Raw genomic sequence first — 25,099 nt, forward strand, 5'->3', positions numbered from 1 at the left:
TCTGGACTCTGCATTTGACAAGCGAACAACCGATTTGGCTTCACCAGCCCATCATCGGACAGCTTCCGCTGCCAATAGTCTGCATTCCACAACAAGGCTTTCCTTGGGATGCGTGAGCGGGGAAAAAAAGTTCGTCCGTAAACGCACAAACAAATAAATGAAGGAAGGAAGAAAGAAAGGAAGAAAGGTCATAACTTAATGTAAACCGCCGGTGCGCATTTCATCTTTAAACATGCATCGTACCTTTTACGGAGTCTCAACTACCCCTCCCTGATACCTTTTCAGGGAGGGGTAAGTTTCTTCGCTTTTCCCCTGCTCAGAGCCGCCTACAGTGTTGGCGGGAGGTAAGGTACGAGTAACGCAGAAGCGGTTACGTTTCCGCCACGGCGCTGTCTGGCGAGTGTCTGCAAGGACAATCGTTCCGAAGTGTGCCTTTCATACACGCTTCCTCGCCCCCTCTCAGACAGTGGTGGCAGCCTCTCTGTAAGACAATGAAAGCACGTGTTGAGAAACAAGCGTTGCCTGCTGATATCTCTGTTGCACCATAGCACAAGGAAGGCCATGTAGTGACGACTGTGACCATGCTCACGTAATGAACGTTTCCACACCGGCCTCTACTTTATTCATTTAGTGGCCGCACGCATAGGATACATCATACTATTCACGCAGCGTCCACACAAGTTGTGACCTTCGGGTGGGCTAGGAAAACCAGGTGGGAGCAGGTGGAAGGTCCTTGTAAGCAGAACAATTGAGAGGCAATCCGCAATCGCGCAGAGGCCGTTGAAGTTCAAGCGATAATGGTGAACACAAGGCGTTTCAGCTGCGGCGTCAGAGAACGTGCACTTATATTTAATAATATAGAAACAGTTCTTTTAACGCCAGCCTCAACAAATTGGCAGCCGCCATACGAAGACATACACCCACTCACTTGCTGCTGATGATGATATATGGTGTTTTGTGGTGCAAGGGCCAGTTTTATGTCACTTGCTGATATAATTTACACCGATCTTGTACGACTGACTTTTCAAGTGACAGCAGCGCCAGCATACACAGAGCCTAGCAAACAGTGGAAGCAAAATAGAACTAACGCCATGCAAGTTAGTCCTGAAATAACCTCCGAGCGCTTTTCACGAGACAAGACCCCCAGGGAGCTGAAAATGTCGTAAATGCCCATGTTCTACTTGACAAGGCTCGGTGCATAACACTCAGACGAGCGATGAAGCATACAGGTGCCTCACTGGTTGTTCAGAATGTCTTTTTATTCTCTTCGCATCGCGTGTGACCAGTATATCAGAGAAGCCGGGATGGTAAATGAAACCGTCGCCACGAACTTTGGTTGGTACATGGTGTTTATAGTTATGTGACCGCGATCTTGGTTGCTTAATGCCATATTAGCCGGGACAAGCCCGTCCGGCGTCGAAGTGCACTGATATCTCAGCGGTTCGCAGAAATACACTGCAATGGTGATGCCTCATCAATGCTTTTAAAATGGCTCGACTGTATACACGCTAAGGATTTAAGAATATATGATACACATGAAAAGACAGGTAGACAAGGGAAGCCTACCCGGGCATGAAAGTTACACTTTTTACGAGGAAATATTTTGTGTACCTAAAGAAAAAAAATCTATATTAACTGTTTTGTGCAGTAGCTTCTAGTGCAATGTATTACAAATGTGAGACAAACGCAAGAACAGAATAATTATTGAAGTCGCCTAGTGGGGTCTCCCGACTGAATTCGCTAGTTCAAAAGTGAATTATAGAATTATAATATTTGGCTCAGTAAGAAGCGGGTGAGCGTTTATGACGCTTGCCACTGCATTAGGCGATATGCAAAAGAATTAGTCATCTGGTAACACTGGCCGCGTTTGCCAGGTGGTTGATGGCGTGGTTGCGAAGCGGCTATATGTTGGAAGGTTCGATCGTCGTCGCCATGTGGCTAGTCAGCTAGGACAATAAAATGCAACAATCGCTTTCATCGTCCAGTGGTTAATGAACAGCGAACTTCTCTGTGCTGCTACGAATGAACGAAACTACGTCAGCAGGTTTTTACACCCCTGGACATCGGTCCGGAGAGCAGTGACCCGAGGCGTGCCGCTTTGAAGCCGAAGCCAACGCAGTCCCTTCTTGCGGTGATCGACGCCCGCTTAGAACCTTAGCTATGTACGCAGAAAAATTAATCATTCGCTCTAAAATTTTTGTTTCGAGCTTCTAAAACAGCGTTTATTTGCAGTACAATGCACCAGGTTCATTGCGCCAGCAAAAAAAAAAAGAAATGTCACGTATGAAACATTGAAGATCCGGTAATAGGGCTGTTTGTCGAAGATAATAATAAAGCTCAATGCACGCATATCTAACGAAAACTGCGGTTGCTCAGTTCGCATTGGACACTCGCTTAGAGTGCGCCAACTGAAATAGTGCAAGTCGAGTTGCCCATGCATGTGCTGTGAAAAAGGAGGACAGACGTGATCACCAAGTTGAATGTCAGCTGCTTTTTCTGTTCACCACAGTACGTGCCAAGTTTATGCATGACAGGACATGGCGCTTGTTTTCTCTCGCTCTCGTTCTGAGCACTGCTTCGTTCTCGCACCGCTTTTGTGTCCGTAAGTTTAGGACTTCAGTGTTCACAGACGCTCTGTCTGCCAGCACGGCGCAAAAGAATGAGAAACCGTGCAACCGCGCGGCTTGGCCCGCTAGCATGGCGTCTCGATGGCATGCCCGATAGCATGGCGTCGCGTGAGAGCCGAAAACTATGAGCTCAAGCTGATTAAATGCCGAAGAATGGAAAGCGAACCCGCGTGGCATTCCACAGCACACTGCGTGACGAAGCACCGACAACTGCATGGAGGACAGAGCACGCGGGCCTTGCCTCTCCCTGCCACGGCAGTGCTGCTGTGTGCAGTAGCAATCAATGTTCACAGACGTCGTAACCGCTCTTCCATTTTGTTTGCCCGGTTGGCAAAACCTGCTTCTATTAACTATGCGAGGCTGTCTTGACCTTTGAATTAATAAGTGGCAATAAATGCTCCTTCTGCACGCACACGCCAGCCTGTCAAAGCACTTTTTTTTTGTTTCGCACTACAATTTGAAAGCCAATTTTCGTGAAGATCGTGCTGTCTTTTTAGTAGTTTTTCATTTTTACTTGAGATGGAACAAGTTTAGAGCGAAATGTGTGCCGCAGCAACCAATGTGGTGCTTAATTTTATTTTAGCTGCTAAAGTGCGCAAGAAATTCTTTCAAAGTGCGCTGTTACAACAGAGCAGTATTTAAAAAAAAGTTATAGTTGTCGCAGTAGGCTAAACAGACATGTTTCAAGCAGTTTTTCGATCGCATATTCCTTGCACCCATTGCGCCTCCCGAGACGATTTTCCACACTGTGGGGATAGATCAGGTCGAGGCTTAACCAACAACGCCACCCGGCAACCTATATATTAAAGTCACTGCGGACTACTCGTCCAAGTTCATAGAGGTCACTGCCGTGCCTTCACTTTCCGCCAGCGACGTCATAGGATTCCTGCGTGACCCCTCCGATGAAGACACGGCGTCCCTGAGAAGCTCATCTCCGACAGGTCGACCTCTCACCGGAGCCGCGACCTCCACACTTATCTGCGACTAGCGGGAGTTGAGCATCACTTCGCGTTAGCCGACCACCCACAAGCGAACGGCCTGACGGAGAGGTCGAACCAGACCATTCGAGCTCGACTCGCACTGTATTGTAAAAACAACAAGCCAGGTGAACCCTATTGGGATGAGCATCTCCAAGCGGCTGCATACGCAGTTAACACGGAATTTCCGAGCTCTACACCAACATCCCCATACGACATGGTGTACGGCCAACTACCAAAGCTAGGCGATACATTCGGCTTGGACAAGACTGTAAATGTTGGAGGCCCCTTTGCACGACGGACACTTCTCCGCAACGTCCGAACAGAGGCGTGCAAGAGCATGCTACATGCCCGACAGGCGCAAAAACGGTACGCCGTCTGACACTGCAATGCAATTTCGGCGACGAGGTGTGGGTTCAACGAGGTACACCGTCCTCTTCAAAGAAATTGTGCGCAAAGTATGAGGGACTCTTTATTATTAACGAATGTCTAGGCGAGAACACTTGCTGCGTACTGTCTTCGGCTCCTGAGTCGCGCACAGGTAAAATATAGCGGAATAACTTGGTCGTGCATGTGTCGCGTATTAATAACTGTGTCCGTCGACAAATCTAAAGTGGCGCCATGTGTTTATCTTTCAGGGGTACACTAGTTGCAACGTGGCCGAGAGTGATGACGAAGAGCGGCAACGGAGCTCGGGCGCTGGCTTTGGAAGTGCAAGGAAGACGAAAAGAGGTTCAGAGTTCGCGAGATCGAATCCCGGCCACGGCGGCCGCATGTCGATGGGGGCGAAATGCGAAAACACGCGTGTGCTTAGATTTAGCTGCACGTTAAAGAACCCCAGGTGGTCGAAATTTCCGAAGTCCTCCACTGCAGCGTGCCTAATAATCAGAAAGTGGTTTTGGCACGTTAAACCCCATAACCTTTTTTAGGGAGGTTCACAATAGAACAGCCGAGCCAGTGAATCGGTGTTGTTCCTGTTCTCTTACTTACAATATGTATACATATATATTTGGGAGGGGGGTGTTGCACTAGTCGCAGTAGAGACATGAGGGATTGACATGTAAAATAAATGTTTTACTGCCACTTGCTTGCAGCAGCGCTCGATTCATAATGTTGTCAGTGTCGACTACTGTTTTAACAGGCGGATTTGATTTATTCACTCGTTTTATTGTGCCCACTGCTGAAAAAAATGGCGAATACAATCACCAAACAGGTTCCCAATTATATTTTCTTCAACTTTGCCTTCGTCCTGATTCAAGAGGTACGTGTGAACAGATAGAAAATTTTTATTGCTGTCTGCCCGACCAATGAAGAGACAACGCAAGCATTTCTGAGTTTGCCCGAGATTTTTGCCATCCCTGTAAAGGCCTATAATTCTCAAGGCGTGCTTGTCACAGCAGGAGTAATATCTGGTTTGGATTTGGAGATTGAAGAGGAACACTTGAACCGCACGATGGTATCTTTGCCTCCATGCAATATAGTGTTCGGAGAATAGGAATGACGAAATGCGTCAAGGATTTCTTTGTCTGCGACAAGCTACCTGATAGAGTCAAGGCTGGCTTAATGCGTTATGCGGTTAGACAATTTGTACTTAAACCCTTACAGTGCCTAAATCATCAAACATTTGGCCATTAAACAAAAGTTATGGGGTTTTACGTGCCAAAACCAGTTTCTGATTATGAGGCACGCCGCAGTGGGGGACTCCGGAAATTTTGACCACCTGGGGTTCTTTCACGTGCACCTAAATCTAAGTACATCTAAGTAAATCTGTTCTCGCCCCCATCGAAATGCGGCCGCCATGGCAGGGATTCGATCCAGCGACCTCGTGCTCAGCAGCCTAACACCATAGCTACTGAGCAACCACAGCGGGTAAACATTTAGCCATGTGCAAGCTGTCTGCACGGGAAATAACCTGCGCTAACTCAGGCGGAAGCCATGATACAAAGTCTTGCAAAATCAAGAACCCTGTATTTAAAAACGTCGTGATTTTAAGTACTGGCTCTGTACCAGCTAACCCTTTCCCATCTATCTGAAGAATATTCTGGCCACGTACACGTATACACTGACGCCTCAATTTATGGCAACCACAAAAATACATTTGCTGCGTTCTTCTGTGCAGAAACCATTTTAACTGCAAGCTGATTTCCTTGAATTCTATTCCATGGAAGTTACTTGAGCATATAATCTACTGCAACCTTGTTAGATTTTTAGAATCTAATACTTTTTTTTTTTCTCTGCATCTCAGCAGCCCGGTTTTCGCGAACATTATTATTGCAAGACTCAGTTATACTAACAATCACTAATGGATTGGTCCTCCGCTTTAAATAGAACCTCAGTAATTGACTGCATTTTTTTTGTCTTCGCCAAGATATGTGACACCGTCTCACACCCGTTACTTTTATTTAAGGTAGTGACTACAGTGACGGGGCCCAGCACTTTAACATCTGCACTACAGTGACGGGGCCCGGTACTTTAACATCCACACTACGGTGACGGGGTCCGTCGCTTTAACAACAATACTACACCGACGGGGCCGTCGCTATATGCGGCGTGTACGCCGATGGCCGCGCCACTGGTGGCGGCCTTGCGCAGAACGCACGAGAGAGGAGCGAGCCGCGCGCCGTAGTTTGTTGCGTCGCTGATAGTGCTTCTCCGTCTTATTTGTGTTTTCAGACCAAAATGGGCAACACCCTTCGCATGTGTGGGATGGCCAAATCTTCCGAAGAATGTTGAAGAAGAATTGTTGCAGGGTGGGGGGCTCAAATACCGGCGAAAACGTGCCGGCGATACGGTTCTAATTATTCCCCGCAAAGCCTCATCAGCAGGAGCAACGGTGGCTAGGGATCGTCGCTTCGGCGCGAAATTTCTTGTTCTCATCCTTTCCTTTGTCGTTTCGGTGTTTTTTCTTTTTTATTATTATTTTTTTACTCGATTGTAGTTAGACGCGTAAGCGACGAAGTTCGTCTGCAGTGTAACATGCGGTTTAAAGGCATTTCGTTAAAGTTCGGAATGCCGTTTACCGCTTATATTGTTTTCCGCTTCTTTACCACGTTGGGCTAGCTAGGCACCACGATTGCATGAGCGCATTCTGTTGTATGTTAAACCTACAGAAGTTTGAAAGAACTGAAATTGTTAGTTTTATGTGGCCCGGTAAATCCTCGCACCAGCTGTCGCGCACTTCATGTTTTTACATTTATTTTATGCGTGGCTTCGCCCATGTTTAACTGTTGCTAGTTGCTTCATGCATAACTCTTGATTCTTTTGAGCAGCGAGGTTTTCACCCTGCCTCGTTTGTAAAGGGTATAAATCACGCTGTGTCTTATCGGAATGACACCAAGCAAGTGCTTCTTTAACAGCTTTATTCATTTCTCCCGAGGGCATCCTAGATATTGTGGTTTTTTGGGAAATGTGTTTAGAAAATAGGTAGCTCAGGGCGAGAATTGCTAATAGTTGCTGCATATGGTATTTTTGTTCCATTTTTCGCTGATCCATCTTTCGCTGAATAGTTCGCGTCACGTTTGGTAAGTCATCACACCTTGATGTTGTCTGAGCAGACTTAACACGCCGAGTGATTTGTTTGTTTCACAACGTAGTCGCTTCTTGCAAGTGAATTTTGTACTCAACTGAATTATTTCTTATGCTTACGCCGCATAGGACAAAACCCGGCCTTGCCGCCAGCGCTGGATCTCATTTGACTGGCGCTGCTCTGCCTTTAAATATATCATGTGGTACCTCTCTCTAGTAACATTTAAAAAAAGTACTGCAAAGTTGATCAGACTATAGCTTTGTACGTTTCCAAGCAGCACATTGAGTTACGTGCACGCGCAACGCAATGTAGGCACACGCCGGGCCCGAGCGGCCGCACTTCTCGGATCCGTCGCCGACGATCCACGATCGGTCGCGTTCGTCGACGTCGCCCAATACGGTTCGCCCGACCGGTTCATGGCGGCCGTGGTGGATCACAGGGGCAACCTAATGCCGCGTCCGTGCGGGGCAGGTGTCCGGATTGCGGAGATCCATTCTGCACTTTAGAACACATGCTTTGGCGGTGTCCCTCGTTACGGGACCACGGTCATCTCACCACGGAAGAAGAGTGGGAGGAGGCGGTCAGGCACGGCCTGCTCGTCCCAACGTCGGAACGGCTCGCGGCGGCCCCCTTCCTCATAAGGGGGTTTCGGAGTCGCTCCTCAGGACCTTAATAAAGTTCACTGCCTGCCGTGAAGTGCTCGAAGTTGTTTGCATAGAATGTTTGAAAGAAGTGCGGCCATTGACGTCGCTACAGTGTTGACGTAAAGTGCCGGTCCCGTCTGTGGTTAAGGAGACGGGCCCCGTCACTGCAGGGCTGAGGTTAAAGCGCCGGGCCCCGTCACTGTAGTGCATATGTTAAAGTACCGGGCCCCGTCACTGTAGTACAGATGTTAAAGTGCCGGGCCCCGTCACTGTAGTCACTACCTTTATTTAAACTTCGTCCACCTAACCTTGATTGCGGGCTCAGTATGTGTATGTGTCAGCATCTATGTATTAATCACAATAAGACTCCGTCTGTGTCAAATAAGGATCATGACTTTAGGCCATGTCGTGTAACATCAGGTGGTCCTCAGAGGTCTGTGCTAGGGCCCCTCCTTTCCCTAATTTGTATTAATGGCCTGGCTTATTCTGTTACCTCTGAAATAAAGCTCTTTGCTGTGAACTTTTCTGTAACGGGAAATGAGCCTTACATAACCATCCTTCAATCTGACCTCAAAGTAATTTCCACTTGGTGCGGCACGTGGCTTATGAAACTAAACATTAACAAATGTAAAACAATGCGGGTGTCTCGTAAAATTCACCAGTACACATCGCCTAGTGATTATCTTTATGGTTGAACCCCTTCAGTTTGACGATAGCTAATACTTAGGGGTTTATATAACTAATAACCACATGTGGCGTAAATACATTCAGCATATTGTTATCAAAGCTAACAGTTCTCTTCTATTTTTTCTTTGTATTTCCGCACTACTCAAGTCTCATTCTTCGTTCTGAACTTTAGAACTCGTTCGTTCTAAACTTGAATACTCTTCAGCCATATGGGACCTTTACACTAGCTCGCTAACGCAATGTTTAGAATTTGTTCAAGACAGCTCTGTTAGATTTATCCTTTCTAATTGATCTAGCTGAGCTAGGGTTTCTCGCATGAAACAAGAACATGACCTACCGCTCCTATAGTTACTAGACTTCGTGTTGGCCGCCTATGCCTATTCTACAAAATGCAGTACACGAATAACGATTGGAGAATCTCTCTCTCTTTCACCTACGAGACACTTGGTCAGCTCGCACTGATCGTAAAATGAAGTTTGGGGTGCAACAGTGTGAGAGAAACTTGGGCCCCTATAACGTAAACCTATTCCAATACGTTTTTATTCCAATCTCCTGACGTCAAATTTGCGTAACCGCCGACGCAAGGATCGGGCGGTCACCCGCAGGTTTGTCTGAAGAGACCAATCAACGCTCTCCTCGTTTATAGGAGGTCACTTTTGTTTGCATTAAAAACGAATAACATTGCCTATACTGAGCTGCTTGTCTTATCTAATTGGCTGACAAGTGACGAGGAGCATGCTCAAATGGAGAGGGATTCGATGTGGCCGAGCCAGTGCACTGAAAATCGATAACCGAATCAAGAGGGTGGTGCCGGCGTCTGCGGTTGGTCCGCTTTGCCTTACTTGCCTTGCGGTGGCTCATCGACAATCGCGGCGGCATGCAATGGAAGCTTAAAAATGACGCTGAAACGGACCTTCAGCAAAGAACATTTGGCAGAACGATGTCGTAAAGGTACCGAAAGTGCTCGAAAACGTTACACGGCCACGCAAAAAGTTTTATTGTACGCAAATAAACCCATGCTCTCCGGCAGGTGTGAGTCGCCAGTGCATGAATGATCGGCGGCAGCCATCTTTTATTTCTTTCGAAACGGGGCAGTCTGCTGCTATTCAGAAGAAAATTCAGTTTTGTTTGGCATTTGAATGCATCTTTAACGCGTACACGTCCCTTTGATGCGTGAGTTTTTGCGGTTTTGTGACGTCGCGTGACAGGTAGGTGAAGTGGGTTCAGCCTGAAAACTTTTGGCCAATAACCGAGGGCTACTGGCAAAAGGGGTCGAATCAGAAATAAGTATTTCTCTTTTGTTCGACCAAATCCCCGCATAATCATTGTGTACACATCATGTCAGATGGGGAGCTATCATGGTTATCGTGACGTCGCGTGATAGACGGGTTAAGTGGGGGTGGTCCAAAAAAGTTTTGACCAATCGTGGAGGGTTGATTGCAGAATTGGAATAGAAAAATTTGTAATAGTTTTACGTTATAGCGTACCTGTACTTGGAAACCTTCATTCCTAAAAGATGTCAGGACTGGAATTACCTTCTTGCTTCCGTTGTCAGCATTACTGATCATGACGCGTACAAGTTATTTTTAAAATATTAACAGCGTGAGAGTCAGAGACAACTAACTACGGCTCGCAGCTGACGTGCGAAGTTATTAAAACAGATCACATGAGGAAGCCTGAAAGTTTGCGTGCAAGTTTCACGTCAATTGCGCTAAGCCAGAGAGAGACTAGATATATAAATCAATCTTAAACGGCGCGCATGTGCCACGCGCATTACCAACACATGGCAAGCGATCTGTTCTTCCTATAGTCATCGATACGGTTTTGATAGCTGCCCCTGTTTCTGAGCATGCCTCCACACGTATATACATGGTCTTCGCTTCATCAATAAAGTTGTTGCAAGTCAGCGCTCTGTGCGTCTTTCTTCGTCTGTCCCTGTCTCTCACGCTGTTCTTATTTTAAACATGCCGAAGTCTTTACCCTGCATTACTTATTTTCTTTTATTTGCACTCCTCCCTGTAACCCCCGCACAGCATAAATGAAATGAAACAGAAGCACGACCTGTCGTCTTTATACCACGCTCAGCCTCGCTCACAACTGTTGGGAAATACGGGCACACAAGGAGGAATTCACAGCTTGCAAGATTGTTCTCGTGAACGACTTGCGCGCAGCGCTGAGTCGCCTGCAGCTACCAGACACTGAGAGCCCGATCGCGCGTCGCATTACTAACTCCTCCTGCGCAGTTGCATCTGCAGTGCATTCTTCATCTGTCAGTGAATACCGTCGCACGCGGGCATTGCCAGCAATGAAGAGGTGGACCGACTGGCATCTTGAAAAAATGATTGCGGCCTTTGTCCAGAAGTTTCCTGTAAACTCGATGATGCTCGTCTGCTGATGCGCCGCTAGCTGCTCGGAAGGCACCCTGATAAGCAAGTTTCAGTTGCAGAATTATTTCCTCTCCGGATTCACGGGCGTGGTTCATCTCGCTGCCGTTGAGCTGTGTTACTGAAGTTTCGTGTAGGGTGTGTCATGGCGGCCGAATGGTTGCACTGACAAGGGTATCCTGTGCTTCCTGCGGTGCAACAGAACCACTTAGTCATTTAATATTGGATTGGCTCTCCTTCAGCATGCAGCGGACTGCGCTTTACAGAGACTACCATTCACTTGGCTTACCATGGGCTACAATGAACAACATTATATTTCCCGTTGCTCGAGCGCAAAACGGGATCAAGAACGCATAACCCTTCTGTCATTTCTGAAGGCGACAAATCTACACTGCCGGTTATAGCCTGACATTTTGCTCTAATATTGTGCTAATTTGTGGACCATTTGCGAGACGCTAAGTGCCGCTGGATGAGCGTGTGACACATATGCATGTTTTATTCTTGCGTTGTTTTTCACCATTTTTTTGAGCGAAGATGTCTACGCCTAGGATCCCGGGATTTCTTCGTGGCGTAACGTCGACAGAAAACTATCATCATCTGTGACTAATACCCCGAAATCCAATGGTTCATACCCCTGTAAGGCAGAGGCTACAAGCACTCAACGAAGCGAGGCGAACAGAGCATACATTTTTTGGAACCACACATGCAACATACGGAACAGCATGAGTTTCAATGAAGAACGAGCTCAAAAGAAGCATCCGAACCACATAATTGATGATAAGTCGCTCCTGCACATGCATGCATTGCGAATCACGTAGCACTCCCTGCATATATTTCCTGGGAAAGATCTGTTGCGCAAGCTGTCGCGGCGACGGCAGCTTGACTGCTGCATACGAAGCCGGGAGTGACCTAACTACACTTTCGCACGCAAAAGAAGAAACCGCCTAGCAACTGATTTGTGTTGTTACAGTGCTGTGGGAAGACCACGCATAGTGAGGACTACTGAAGAGCAGCGTGTTTACGAGCCGCGGCGAATTTCTCTTCTCTCTGGTCTACTCTCTGTAGGTGCACGAAGTAGCGGCGCAAGCCCAGTCGCAGGCCGCCGAAACGTCTTAGGCTAATAATTATGTAAAGTGCATGTTGAATTGAATTCTCGGATTTTACGGGCCGAAACCACGATTTCATTATGAGGCACCCCGTATAGTGGGGGACTCCGGATTAATTTTGACAACTAGCAGATCTGTAATATACTCCCAGTGCACGCGACACGGGTGCTTTTGCATTTCGCTCCCATCGAAATGCGGCCGCTGCGGCCGGGATTCCATCCCGCGCCCTTGTGCTTAACAGCGCAACACCATAGTCGCTAAGCCACCGCAGCCAGTTAAAGTGCATGTCAATGTATGAAATTTCAACCTATACGTCGAAATGGGTAATTGTTTTAGTTGTTGTTTACGGCTTCGCTGTCCTACCACCTTCACAGCGTGGATTGGAAACCATTTTTTACAGCGGACCTGTCATACGCTAGGTTCTGGCGGTTTGTATGCGTAGGCGAAAAATATGGCGGCCACCCCAGAGCTAAAAGAGCTAAAGCATAAATCAAAAGCGTATCGCCGGATATGTCCCAGCTGCGTTTAATCGCTTGAAGTGTCACAACGAACAGAGATAAAAAAATCGTAATAAAAAAGTAAAATAGGAATACACGCTGTTTAGTACGAATTTCAATTTGAGATCACGGGCTCTGTAGTCAAACCACGTAACCTTAACTCAATTCCCTTCCACCCGTGCAATGGGTAAGCCGCGTGCGGTGAGGACTGCGGAAGAACAGCGCGCCTACGAAGAACACCGTCGTGAACAGAAGCGGTAATATGTGCGCGGCGACGGCAGGCGGCACGTAATACGGACGAAGATCGTGCCGCAGACGCCAAGCGTATGCAGCTTTAGTTGAATTACCCCCACCGACTCCAATCGCATCGTAATTGGGGGTGATTTCAACATAGATGTGTCTCGGCCAGATGGAAAGTTGTTCGCGGCATTTCTGTTGGAAAGGTTCGGCATTCTATCTTGCACAAACATCAGTGTGCCCACGACGCGTCATCGGTGGTGTATAAGCCTAACATTGGCCAAGAAACTTCCCCGTGTTGCCGCCGAGCCACTGGCGGGTGGCTGGCCACTGGCCGCCGAGACACTGGCCGTATGTCATAGCGATCATAAGGCGATAGTCCATCTTGGAGACCAAATAATCAATCCAAAAAAGCAAACAAAAGAGTGTTAAATATAAAAAGCCTTGAGTATGCAATTTAATAACGCAACAACAAAAAATCGTAAATAGCTACATTCACTGTGGTATGTGTCTTTTATTTTCAATCAACATATTTATTATCAACATGATTACCACCATATATACCGCTCCGCTGGTCATCTACCTTAACAGAGTGGAATGACTGTGAATTTATTTTATTATTCTCTCTCATTTTTCTTCATTCACAATTCCCTTCCCTCTTTATCTCTTGCTTGCTCTTCACTCAATGTTCTTTTTTTACGCACATTTTCTCTTCTTGAGCTAGCAGGCATTGCGCCTCTCCTGGTGGCAGTTGCCAGCTAGGTCGCTTTCTCCTCTCTGTGATCGTTTTGTGTATGCAAACCTGCTACTACTAATATTAACAATAAAAAAGGTCACAGACCGTTTCCCGTGTTGCCGCGGATCTATTGCTTCACTTATAGCAGCGAACAGCAGTGGGATGACACCACAGCACAGGGGTGTAAGCAGCAGCTTATATGCGTGGAGCTATATGCTTTCGAGCCAGCAGCTTCGTTTTAAATGGGGAAGCTGGCTTTCATTCTTCCTGCATTTCTGCCCGACAGTGACACGTGTACCGCAGCTGTTGGTGACAGACGTGGTGGTTCCCCCGGTGTTAGGGTCACAGAGCGCTCTTATGATTTATCCAATTACAGACCAGTGGCAATATTACCTGTTATTTCGAAAGGTCTGGAAAAAGTTATTTGTAATAGAGTGACAACGTTTTGTAATAGGTTTTCGATTATAACGTCTCAGCAATACGGTTTTCAAAAGCAGGTGTCAACCGAACTGGCTCTATTGTCGCAAAAAGAGTACATACTTAATGGATTTGAGGAAAGGAAGTTAACCCTTGGCATATTTGTCGATTTTTCGAAGGCGTTCGACAGGATTAATCATACCACTTTATTATGCAAATTAGCACATTATGGGTTTCGTGGAATACCTTTAGAATTACTAAAATCATATCTCGAACAAAGAAAACAGTGCATCGCTATTTCAGGCGAATATTCATCTTTGCTTCCTGTGAAGGCTGGGGTTCCGCAGGGCAGTATACTGGGACCGATCTTATTCAATCTTTATGTTAATGATTTAATAAGCATTAGTGATCAAGCATATTTTGTTATCTATGCAGATGATACCAGCATTTTCTTTCAGTCCAAGGATATTAAGGAACTCACAAGGTTAGCAAATACTACCCTTGATAGATTGTTTCAATGGAGCGCAGTAAATTCCTTAAAAATAAACGCAGCGAAAACCAAATGTATTTTATTTGCGCCGGTGCAAAAGCAAATAAATCGTTGCTTGGATATCTATTTTGACAATTCTAAAATCGAGCTTGCAAAACAGGTTAAAACACTAGGAGTCATTTTTCACGAAAATTTAACTTGGGACGCTCATGTTGACCTTGTAGCTAAAAATTTGGCGAGGGCATGTGGAATGATTTGCAGATTGCGACAGGTGATTCCACCGAAACTCAAGCTTCTTCTATATAATGCCTTATTCCTCCCGCATATAAACTACTGTAACCTTGTTTGGGGGACAACATCTCAAACAAACATTCACAAATTACTTGTAATACAGAAAAAAGTTATTCGCCATATCGCAAATGCCCCATACGATTCCCATACGCGGGATTTGTTTCAGTCACTTAATGTCCTTTCTGCCAAGCATGCATACATATTTAACCTGTTCTTAAAATACCAGAGCAGCTTAAGACGCACAAATGAGCATTTTCTTCGAATGAGCTGCCTCAAAAAATCATTGCAGCTGCCGTACAGCGTAAGGCAAAGAGAAATATGGGATTTGCCATTTTCCCGAACCAATAATGGTTTTAACAGGTTACAATATCGTGTACCATTCCTGCTAAATAGCCTTGAAAAGAGGCATATAGACCCGAGGACCATCACTAGAAAACAATGGAAAGAATTTTTAATGGCAAACGACGGTCTTCAACCTTAAAAAAAAAAGAAAGAAAGGGGAAAAAGGCGAAGGGAAAAATGTAATGTAAACGTTTTCTGTTATATTGCAGGTCACTTGTTTTCGTATTACCTTTGTATGATTCTTTATTGTCTGTACGACCTGAGTGAAAATGGTCTAAATTGGACCAGACATGCGTTTCTTTTTCCTTCCACTTCCTTTATATGTTTTCAGACATGTTGGCCTGTACGTGGGATGCTATTGTACGTGAATACACTTGTCATGCATTCCTTTTCCTGCATATGTTTTCAGACATGTTGGCCTGTACGTGGGATGCTATTGTACGCGAATACATTTGTCTTGTTTTTTTTTTCTGTGAGATGCAACACATATATGTAAACAATATGTATTTACAATATGTATAAAACCTTCTCGCTGCCAGTCAAACAGGGGCAAGGGCCTCGTCAAGCTGCTTGTAGCAGCTTTTTTGCTCTTGTCCTAGCATTCTTTTTTTTCATACGCGGAAGAATGCTGAATAAAGATTTGATTTGAAAGATTTGATTTCCTCGCGTAGCTTTCGACGCCGAGCCGATGCCCTTCCTGTGACTGCGCGCAGCCGTCGATGACCCCATCGGAGAGCGCACCGCGCTGTAGGTCACTGCCTCCGCCGCACGGGTCTGTCGGTCAGCCGTCGGCGGCGGCGACGCCAGCCCACTTGATTTTTTTTCTTCTTCTTTCTGCGATTGCTCATTTCTTTCACCGGGCCGATCGGCATGCACGGACGCGTGCGAGCGCCCCTGCCCAGCGGGCGCCGGCACATAAACCGACCTACGCACGTCTTACGCAAGGTTACGCCGGCGCATTGCTGTTGTGATGGCCGCCCGACCGCTCTCCCTCCTTCCCCTACTTGACGCTGCCTGGGAGCGAACGCGTCGAACCGCTCTCGCCGCCCCTACAATGCGGCGGCGGCGCAGCCCGTATCGTGGTCGTCGTCCCAGATACATGGCCAGTTCAAGGCCTTCCTCTCCGCTTACTTCCATGCTTCCTTCCTTCCTTCCTGACTGCCGCCCGAGCAGCGAAAGTGCCGGGCGCGAGAGACGAGAAGAAGGTGGTTTCATCTGGGTCGACGGACTCTCTCGGCTAGCCGGCTGGCGATTGCGACGACGCAGTTCAAGCCTGGGTGTTGCTCCTTGTTTTATTTATTCTGCTTCTTCTGCTTCTTCTTCTTTGTTGACGTCTGCTGTTATTGCGAATGCGCCGCAATCCACGCACTTTAGCCGGCAGTTTGCGTGTCCTACCTGGCGCGGCGTCGCTGCGCTCGGCCTGAGTGTTGCGCATGTTTGGGCCAAGGCCGAAAATTATTTCACCGGAACGCTCGTAAATAGGACTCGCGGGCAGCGCCGTTCTTTTCGACTGGTACCGATGCTGTCATTACAAAGGCGGGCGAATGAACCCATTGTGTTCGAAGACAGGTTTTCTTTTCATATATACTATACAGCAAGCTGCGGAGTGTGCTGTAAGAGCGCAGCTTCATTTCACGTTGTTATTGACACCTTACTGGGAGATGACGGTGGGGGGTAGATGTAGGGGGCTGTGGGCTGATATCGCCTCAACAGAATGAAGGGATACTTAGAATTGAGCAATGACAAAACGCATACAGCTGTACAGGCGCTTTTACAACAGCAGAAAAGAATACTTCGAAGCCACACTGTTTTCATTAACCTTGCAGAAAGCTTCGAAACTAGAGGCAAAAAATTATTTCCCCTTGAGTGCAGTCACAATATTTGATGGCCAACACAGATTTGTACTGAAAATCGCGCAACGGAGATATAACAGAAGAAAGTATAGTATCCATTCTTTAAAAATGAGCTAGCGCAGTGCGAATTGACCGACTATCTAAGAACACAAACTACGTATACGTGGACTAGCCTGTGAAAGAATTCTTTCACAGCATACCCAATTTTCTATATAAAAAAAGTTCAGACCATGTAAGAAACGATTTTTGCACGGATGCACATGTAGTATTCCAAATTAATGTCGAATAAGAAACCCTCTAGGAATTTTCGCTGCTACGCTCATTCTTCCGCCACCAACATTATATACTTCTTTATGAATACTACAATCCCCGTCCGGGATTTTAGTTGGGTGGAAGTGAGTCACAGATACAAGACTTTTACACAAGTTGGCGTAGAAGATACATACAACAAATGCAGGCTCTTACCATATTTGGAAAACAAGAAAAGAATGAAGACAATATGAAATTTCACGACAGAATAAGCGGTTCAGCATTACCAAAGCATAAACTAGGCTCCTCAAGGTTTTTCTAGGAAAAATGAAATAAAGTTTGGCATTGACGCACCGTAGTAATGCTGTTTATCATTCGCAACTTGCATAGACCAAGTCTACATTTTATGTTGCAAGCTACTATCCCATTGCGAGCCTTTTTTTTTCCGGTTTAGTCTTTTCGTTTTTCTTCTCAGCTGCAGTGTGGAACGAGATATCAAAGAATATCTCAATATCAAAGATATCAAAGAATTTCGATTTTTTTTTTTTGCAATAATAGGCACAAGACCATCGACACAGTTTGTGCTTACAGCATTAAAAAAAAAAAAGATGGCTGTGGTCGTTTGGTCCATGAGTGTTCAGAAGAATCAACAAGTTAATTGTTCATGCACGGCTTCCCAAAAGTTAAACTCCTTTTTGGCGACTGTTTCAATAACACCCCTTTCAAAGTCTGTCTACAGTAGATAATCACTCGGGGAAGGCTGACAGATTTCCAGCAAAACGAAGTGGAGCTTATCGTATCGGCATTGCAGGCGTGACGAACGCGAATGTTTGCGTTTTTTGGGTGGTGGTTATTTATTTATCCATATATACAACAGCCTGATCTGCATATCTATAGCAGATGATTCATAATAAAACAAACAAACAAACATACAAACATACAAACAAACAAACAAACAAACAAAAAGACATTAAAAGTGAGTGCCGCACGAGTAATGTTTGATGGCTGCTAAAAATGCATCAATAAAATCTATTCCGGCCAAATAATTTCAGCATTTTGTGGAGTGGTAAGCATAATCAACATTTTTTAACCATGTCTGTGCAAACAGCAAATGGTGAATGTAGTATTGCAACGATAATTTCTGGCTGTCAGTGGTGTGATAAATATCACATAATCCATTGAGACGCAACTTTGAGAGCTCCCATATACCGAAAAAACCAGAATATAGGTTAACCCCACAAACTTTGATTCCAGAATAATAAAAGAAAAACAGCTATAGAACGGTAAAAAATGACTGGTAAAGAGAAACGTGGGTCGACTCTTTGACGTGGCTTTTTTTTTTCTTTGAACAAGACTTTGGCGTATAATCCGGTTTTTACGGCACGTGCAGGGACCAACACGTGCAGCAATGTGCCGTCTTCCTTCTTTCCATGTTGTCAAAGTAAGTGCCTGCTGAATTCCGAGAAAGTATGAGGCAGTTAGCTCAGCTGGAAACTTTCGTACTTTAATGAGCATCCACTGCGACGACGCTAATAATGTAGCATTGTAATTAAAATCGGGAGATTAGGGGATGGCGAGAAATATACCTCGCAAACGCTGCAGTGAGAAAAAAAACTAAAACATACAAACAAGAAATTGATATGCTTACGGCACCGAGAGAATGCCACACATCTGTCCCCAATCGTACAACTCGCAATAAATAAATTCATAAATAAAAAAATAATATAAGGGATGCCGATAGCCATTACGGCGCTTGAATGCATCAAGGTAAAGTCACATAGACTCATCTCTATGTCTTGTGTTGCTATCAGAAACAGCAACTACATCTTTTTAGCGATATCATGAGTGCGATTGACTTTTTTCTTCGGGTTTAACGTCGTGAGTCACAATGGGCCCATGAGAGATGCCTTCGTGGAGGGTTGCGGAATGATTTCGACCGCCGGTGTTTCCTTAGCGTGCACCTAAATATAGGTACACGAGTACACGAGCATTATTCTCAGTTCGACCACACAAAAATGCTGCCAGTAGCCGAACATGCGACATCGTACCCGGCAGCAGAACGCCACGGCCACTGAGCCATTGCGGTGGGTGATATGGTGTGTTTAAAAATTTGGAGGACGCTCAAGCTTCGCTTTTAAGAGTGGAACGCGATACCGTTCAAAGATCCCTGACTGCTTCTCATGCTTCCCGGCAACGGGAGCGTATGTAACCGTAATGTTTACCGGGAAACGCTGGCCGAGAACGTTATGCGCGAAGGCGGGCTTTGTGGTAGAAACGCAGCCTGTTGCGGGGACCGCGACGCGACGGAGGCGAGCGCCAGCTGGGCGCGCAAATAGCGGACGCCGCAGCTGGTTTGTGAATGGTAAAAAGGCTGGAAGATGCTTTTTTTTCGAGTAACAGAATTATCTTTACTCATATAGTCAAATTACAATCCGAGAGCTATCATGTCCATAGGTTGTGTGTAAGTCATAGTTTACGATTTTTCCACGTATTTTTGCTTGAGAAATTCAATTATTTCAGTAGATTCCTTGCGTCACATGGAGGGCCTGGGTGTGGGTGTCCTGAAAATCGTTTCGCCGAAACGACGACCGACGTCGACACTCGATATTCTGCGACACGGACTCCTTAACGCTGTCGCGTTAAAATGGCGGCAATGTGGCACAAGGCTGCGGTACAATGAGAGTCGCTAAAATTTATGTCGAAGCGCGTGGGCCAGTCACTAAGAGCATAAAAAGAAGAGGCAAACTTTCTCCATTTCGTTCATATGAGCCGTACGTCAGACCCCGGAAGTCGAAGAAAGAGAACAATGATCATGTGCAAAAAAAAAAAACCGCCAAAAGTACAATAAACTTACGCGAAGAGAGTTGTCACTCCATCCAGACAGCCCTGAGGAATTTCAGGTTGCTGCCGCGTGATCATTAGCGCTATGTGCGGAAGAAAATAAAAAAGAACAACGCCCCTCATTTCTCCCGAGAGACACTCGACGGCGCACACCACCCAAGCAGAGTAGAGCATGCTGTCATCACAAACCGCAAAGGAAGGCGCGGATGCCTCCGGTGTTTCGCCGGCGGGACGTCGGGGAGGCATGCACGCAGGGGAGGCGCGCTGTCCTAGCGTTACAGCACTGGTAGCGGAAGTGCACGCCAGCGCGTTTTTGCGCTCACTCCCAAACAAACGGAGGCGCAAGCACCTCTCACTAAGTGCCGCCCGCTGTACAAGTCCATGTAGTAGGCGCATGGGCGTGCATGCAGCAACAAGCACAGCGTGTAGCGCGACTCAATACCGCAGCTCGTAATGATGCCGCGCGCTCATCACTCTTGAGGAGTTTTTCAGGAGAGCGCACCAGCTGCTGTACTGTTCAACGCGGCTTGCTCCTGCGCCGGCGGGCGCAGAAGCGCGGCGAACTGAGAGAACGCGCGGAGAAAGTTTGTCCGGGTGACATCGGACGGAAGAATGCAAACCACCGAGCGAGTACGTGGTCGTCGTTGCGGAGGGGGGCGCCTCGCGGAGGGCGAGGCGACCGCGAGCCCGTGCGCGGGGGCAGGCGCGAGCTCGAGCGGCGCCGCTTTGTAGGGCAGCGGGTCGCGCCCGCGAGCACGCGTTCGCTCTCGCCGTTCTCAGCGCGCGAGGCTGCGCCGGGCTTCCGATGCCGGCGGCGCGGTGTGCATACTCACATTTCGCCTGACGAATTCGCGGTGTGCACGCGCGTGCGGCCGAGCTCTTGGGCGTCCCAGTCGGAAGCCGCCGCTGCTCGTCTATTCGCCCACCGCCATCCTTCCACCTACCACAGTGAGACAGTTGCATTCGCGCTGGTTTCTTGCTTGACCTTCTTTCTGTCATTTGTTTTCTTCGCTCAATTTCATGCACGATAGTTCCGAGTGACTACAAACTTGATTCTTCTTATACATTAGAAAAAAAAAAGAAAATGGGGAGAGCTTGAATCTTCGACTGCAGATATCTCTGTTGCCTCTTCTATTTTCATGCAGTAGCGAAATTAGGGACAGTATTATCAGAACCCGTCATAGCTTACTTAATTAACTTCTCGCAACTCTTGTCCGGGTATATATAATGCGCGTACGGCGCGGTCTTTCGCTTTCGCTTGAGGCACGACAAGCAAAGGCGCGTGACACCTCGTTACTAAAATCGAGTGAAATTTAGCGCTCTGCCCTCTCAGCTCCCATACTGGGCCCTCCCCTATTGTCTGCAAATAAAAAAAAGGAATTTTGTTCTTTCAAAACTGTTATATGTCACGGTTCACTGTTGCCCTAGTTACCGCCAGGCGGTCGCTAGCACATGTGTGTGGGAAGAGGAAGAGGGCAGGGAGGAGAAACGGATAGGAAAGTGTGGCTGTATCTGAGGGTTTTGTCGCCGCTTAACTTGAAAAGCTAGCGAGATTGGTGACGTCACCAAAGAACTCCCCCCCCCCCCCCCTTCTCACACCACTGTATATGCACTGTGCGTTGTCATGCTGGTGTTATGCAAGATTTCACTCTCTCCTTCACTCCCTTTACGCGGGGTATGGAGAGAAGGGGTGGGTCACCTGATTTGACTTGCACCTCGCGGGTAGGGGAGCCTTCAACAGTTTGGTCGCAGGCGTAGCCCGGGTGTGCAGCAGCCGTGCCTTGCAGCAAAGGTCCATTCTCAAGGCTTTTCCGGACTCCCCCGGCGAGCGTCCCGTCTGTTGGCAGGCTGAGCGGACGCAGCCTTGGCATTTGCGGAAGCCCGAGTCGACGACCGGCGCTAAGGTAGGGGCACTCTTGTTCGACTTGGCTCTCGAACCCGCGCAGCGGGGTGCAGCTTGCACGAGCTATGCGCATACAGTTTTTATAGCTAAGCTCGAACGCATCCGTTCGAGCTTAGCTGCAGAAATATGTAATTGAGCGAGTGCTTAAGTGTTTTGTAAAAATCTCCATACCGGACGGCTGTTTCCTTCCTTGAACCATTATGACAAGCGCCACGCTATATTTGCTTCGATAGCGACACAAAACGATGCTTAGTCGCGAAGGGAAGACATCGCTGGAACATACTCTTTGACCGTCCCGGCTGTGATTCAGGGCATCGTAATTCAGTCCCCCAATGCAGTACAGACGCCCGACGGTGCTTGTGGTCTTTGTGTAGTAAGGGTGCCTCATAGCTGTTACTAACGTCGGCACGAACGCTCTTCTGTGTTGTGACACCGAAATTGTTGTGCAGAGGCACCGGCATAAATGAGGAGGTTGAGCTTAATTCCACACTGAATTTTTATTGATTTTATTTTTTCGCAAGAGGGGAATTTCAGCGCTACAGGTCAAATACCCGAAAGAAGGCAGTTGGGAAAATGTTCGAATTCCTTATTCTGTAGTATCACCTTGTGCCGACAATCACTGCTATAGAATGTCTCTAATTAAAAATTTGTGGCAGATATTCTTTTTTTTTTTCGTTCAACACTAGTAGTGCTATAAGGGAATGTGCTGTCATGCGAGATCTTAAAATATTACAAAACCACTGACCACTGGGCAGTTCATGCCTCGCAGAATTTTATCATGTATTAGGGAAATACATTGACAAACACTTATATAAATTTTTCCCAGTGACTTGTCACGCCATGTCTCCTAATAAGTAGAAGTCACGCTGAGACATAAATGCCATTAGCTGAGCAAATGCCGAAAAGAGAGAGCTATAGTAAACATAGTCGTCTCGCGTAACAAAGGCCCTTTTAAACTTCCGCAGAGAGATTGGTCTCATCGGGATACTTTCGTTTGTTGAGTGTTTTGTGTAGGTTGTGCACCTGTGACGCGCACTGTACACGTCATTTCATTTTTCATCATAGCCATATGCAGTAGCATAGCATGCTAGGTGTAGAGCCAGGCAAACCTCTCCAGATTTCGTTAAAGACTCTCTCTCTGTCTCAGCATTGATTTTGCACGCTGATAGGAATTTGCGCAAGTGATGGGAATTGCGTATATGCGCAAAGACCACGTTTTCTTCTGAGATGCCCAAAACAAGAAAGCTTAAAAAAGTGCATAGTCCACTAACCGAGTAATGATAACGCAACATACCCCGTAAGGCCCACCGGACGCTGCGATGACTTGTGGAAGGAATGTTATGGCTTCGTTTTACCCATTATTTGCTTGATTTTATCCGTGTAGTCAAGCTGGTGGCACCTGTAAACATATTCTTTAATTTTTACTAATGTTACGCTTCCGAACTTAAAAAAAAGGAGAGCTAGCAGCACTTAATTTTGAACGTATTAAGCGCCTTATGGGGATGTATAAATGATAGCGCACATAATATTTTTCCGGCAAGAATATATCATGAGCAGCAAGAAAATTTAACCAGAACTTTGAACGCCTTAATACACCATAATTCTGTGGGAACTTTATTCCTCTGAATTTAATACAGGATTTGGGGAGTGTTATGGGCCTTTCAATATGGGAAAAATTTAGCAACTTGATGAGGGAATATGACATCACATTTGTATAACTCAATACTTAGTTAAGTATAGATGACTCCACACAATGACTCCCGTGAGTAGTTGTGACAAAATTTTTTTTTCACTTTATATAACTTACTCAAATAATACCTAACTCATATGCTCGATTACTGGAGCTACTATTTGCGCTAGCTGCAGGGCGCTCGACATGCATGAGCAGAGGTTCATCTGCGTGTACACTCATACAGTGTTTCTCGACGGTGCCATTGTAGATTCTGCGCTTACATTTTGAACGCTTAAGCCGCGCATGGAATACGCTCGCCGAAAAGGGGGAGCAACGAGCGCGTTTCCTCCGATTCCGAGTAACCTGGACTCGCAGCGCAATAGGTGGCGTTCAGCTTCTCCTCGGTGCACGAGTGAAGTGCGGAGATGTGCCATTGTCGAAGCGTTTGGCTAAAGGAAAGCCGCCTGTCTATGCGGGCCACGTGCTCTCTGCGTGCGAAGCGAAGCCAACCTCGCAACACTTAACACACCGACGTGTTTCACTTCGAGATTATTAGAACGCAGAGCGCTGCAGCCAATCACGCGAGAGTGACTACGCAGCGGAGTTATGCGCCGGCAAGGCTCGCGCCTTGTGCTGGGCAGTCGGAAGCTATTTCGCAAGTGTTTGTAACCTTTCTTTTTTTTTTATTAGACAGTGATGCCAGGTCACGATCAAAAACTTTTGTTGCTTTCTAAAAATTAAATTGTGGGGTTTTACGTGCCAAAACCACTTTCTGATTATGAGGCACGCCATAGTGGGGGACTCCGGAAATTTCGACCACCTGGGGTTCTTTCCCGTGCACCTAAATCTAAGTACACGGGTGTTTTCGCATTTCGGCCCCATCGAAATGCGGCCGCCGTGGCCGGGATTCGATCCCGCGACCTCGTACTCAGCAGCCCAACACCATAGCCACTGAGCAACCACGGCGGGTTTGCTTTCTCTCTCGCTGATCAAAAAAAAAAGAAAGAAAAAGGTTGCCAATTGATGATGATGATGGTGACGCTGATGAACTGTTTAAAATGCTGTCTTTTTGAGGTTTTAATGGCCCCCTCCCCCTTTGGACGTCTTTCTTTTTAGCTATCGCTTTAATTTATCTCGCCTGCTGGCGAGTCACTGGTGGCAATGTGTAATGGGAAAACAAACACTGATTTACTAAAACGATATCATATCTCAAGATTGGAGCAACGCGGAGTGATTTGGTTCATGGTCAACAAAGATGAAAACTAGCCAACGAAGCGCAGACACGAGAGGCAAGGAGTACACAGGACGATTCTGGGCTAACAACTGAACTGTATTGTTGACGTAAACCCCCAGGTTTTAAGATTGTGCTTCGCCTAAAAAAGCGGCTTTGATGCACCCAGGTGGATCACTGATGAGCTTTATTGTATGTATTTAGCAGTAGAGAGACAAACAGAGACGCATGTAATCCCTTTGGGATAAAAATGAGGACGAGGCATTGAACTTAGCCAGAGTTACTTAAGAAACTTTAACGGGACAATTGACTGGCTTTACTACCTCATTAAATAGTCGTTCAGACTCCAAGAAATGCAAAGTTGTTAAGGGCACTAGAAACTTGCTAAA

The 25,099-nt window shown here is 46.6% G+C and overlaps 1 protein-coding gene across 3 annotated transcripts in view; it reads left to right on the plus strand.

Moving 5' to 3' along the window:
• Positions 1-20,656: 20,656 nt before the first annotated feature.
• Positions 20,657-25,099, plus strand: part of LOC135901053 (stearoyl-CoA desaturase 5-like) — a 91,098-nt gene continuing 86,655 nt past the window's right edge. The window contains exons 1-2 of one of the 3 annotated variants that reach the window (XM_065430699.1): positions 20,657-20,852; positions 21,631-21,808. The gene's annotated coding sequence lies outside the window, so the exon portion shown is untranslated. The remainder of the gene's footprint in view (positions 20,853-21,630; positions 21,809-25,099) is intronic. The other 2 variants (XM_070540169.1, XM_070540172.1) reach the window with 2 other exon arrangements.

The sequence above is a fragment of the Dermacentor albipictus genome, chromosome 1, assembly GCF_038994185.2.
Source record: "Dermacentor albipictus isolate Rhodes 1998 colony chromosome 1, USDA_Dalb.pri_finalv2, whole genome shotgun sequence".
Taxonomy (NCBI): Eukaryota; Metazoa; Arthropoda; class Arachnida; order Ixodida; family Ixodidae; genus Dermacentor; species Dermacentor albipictus.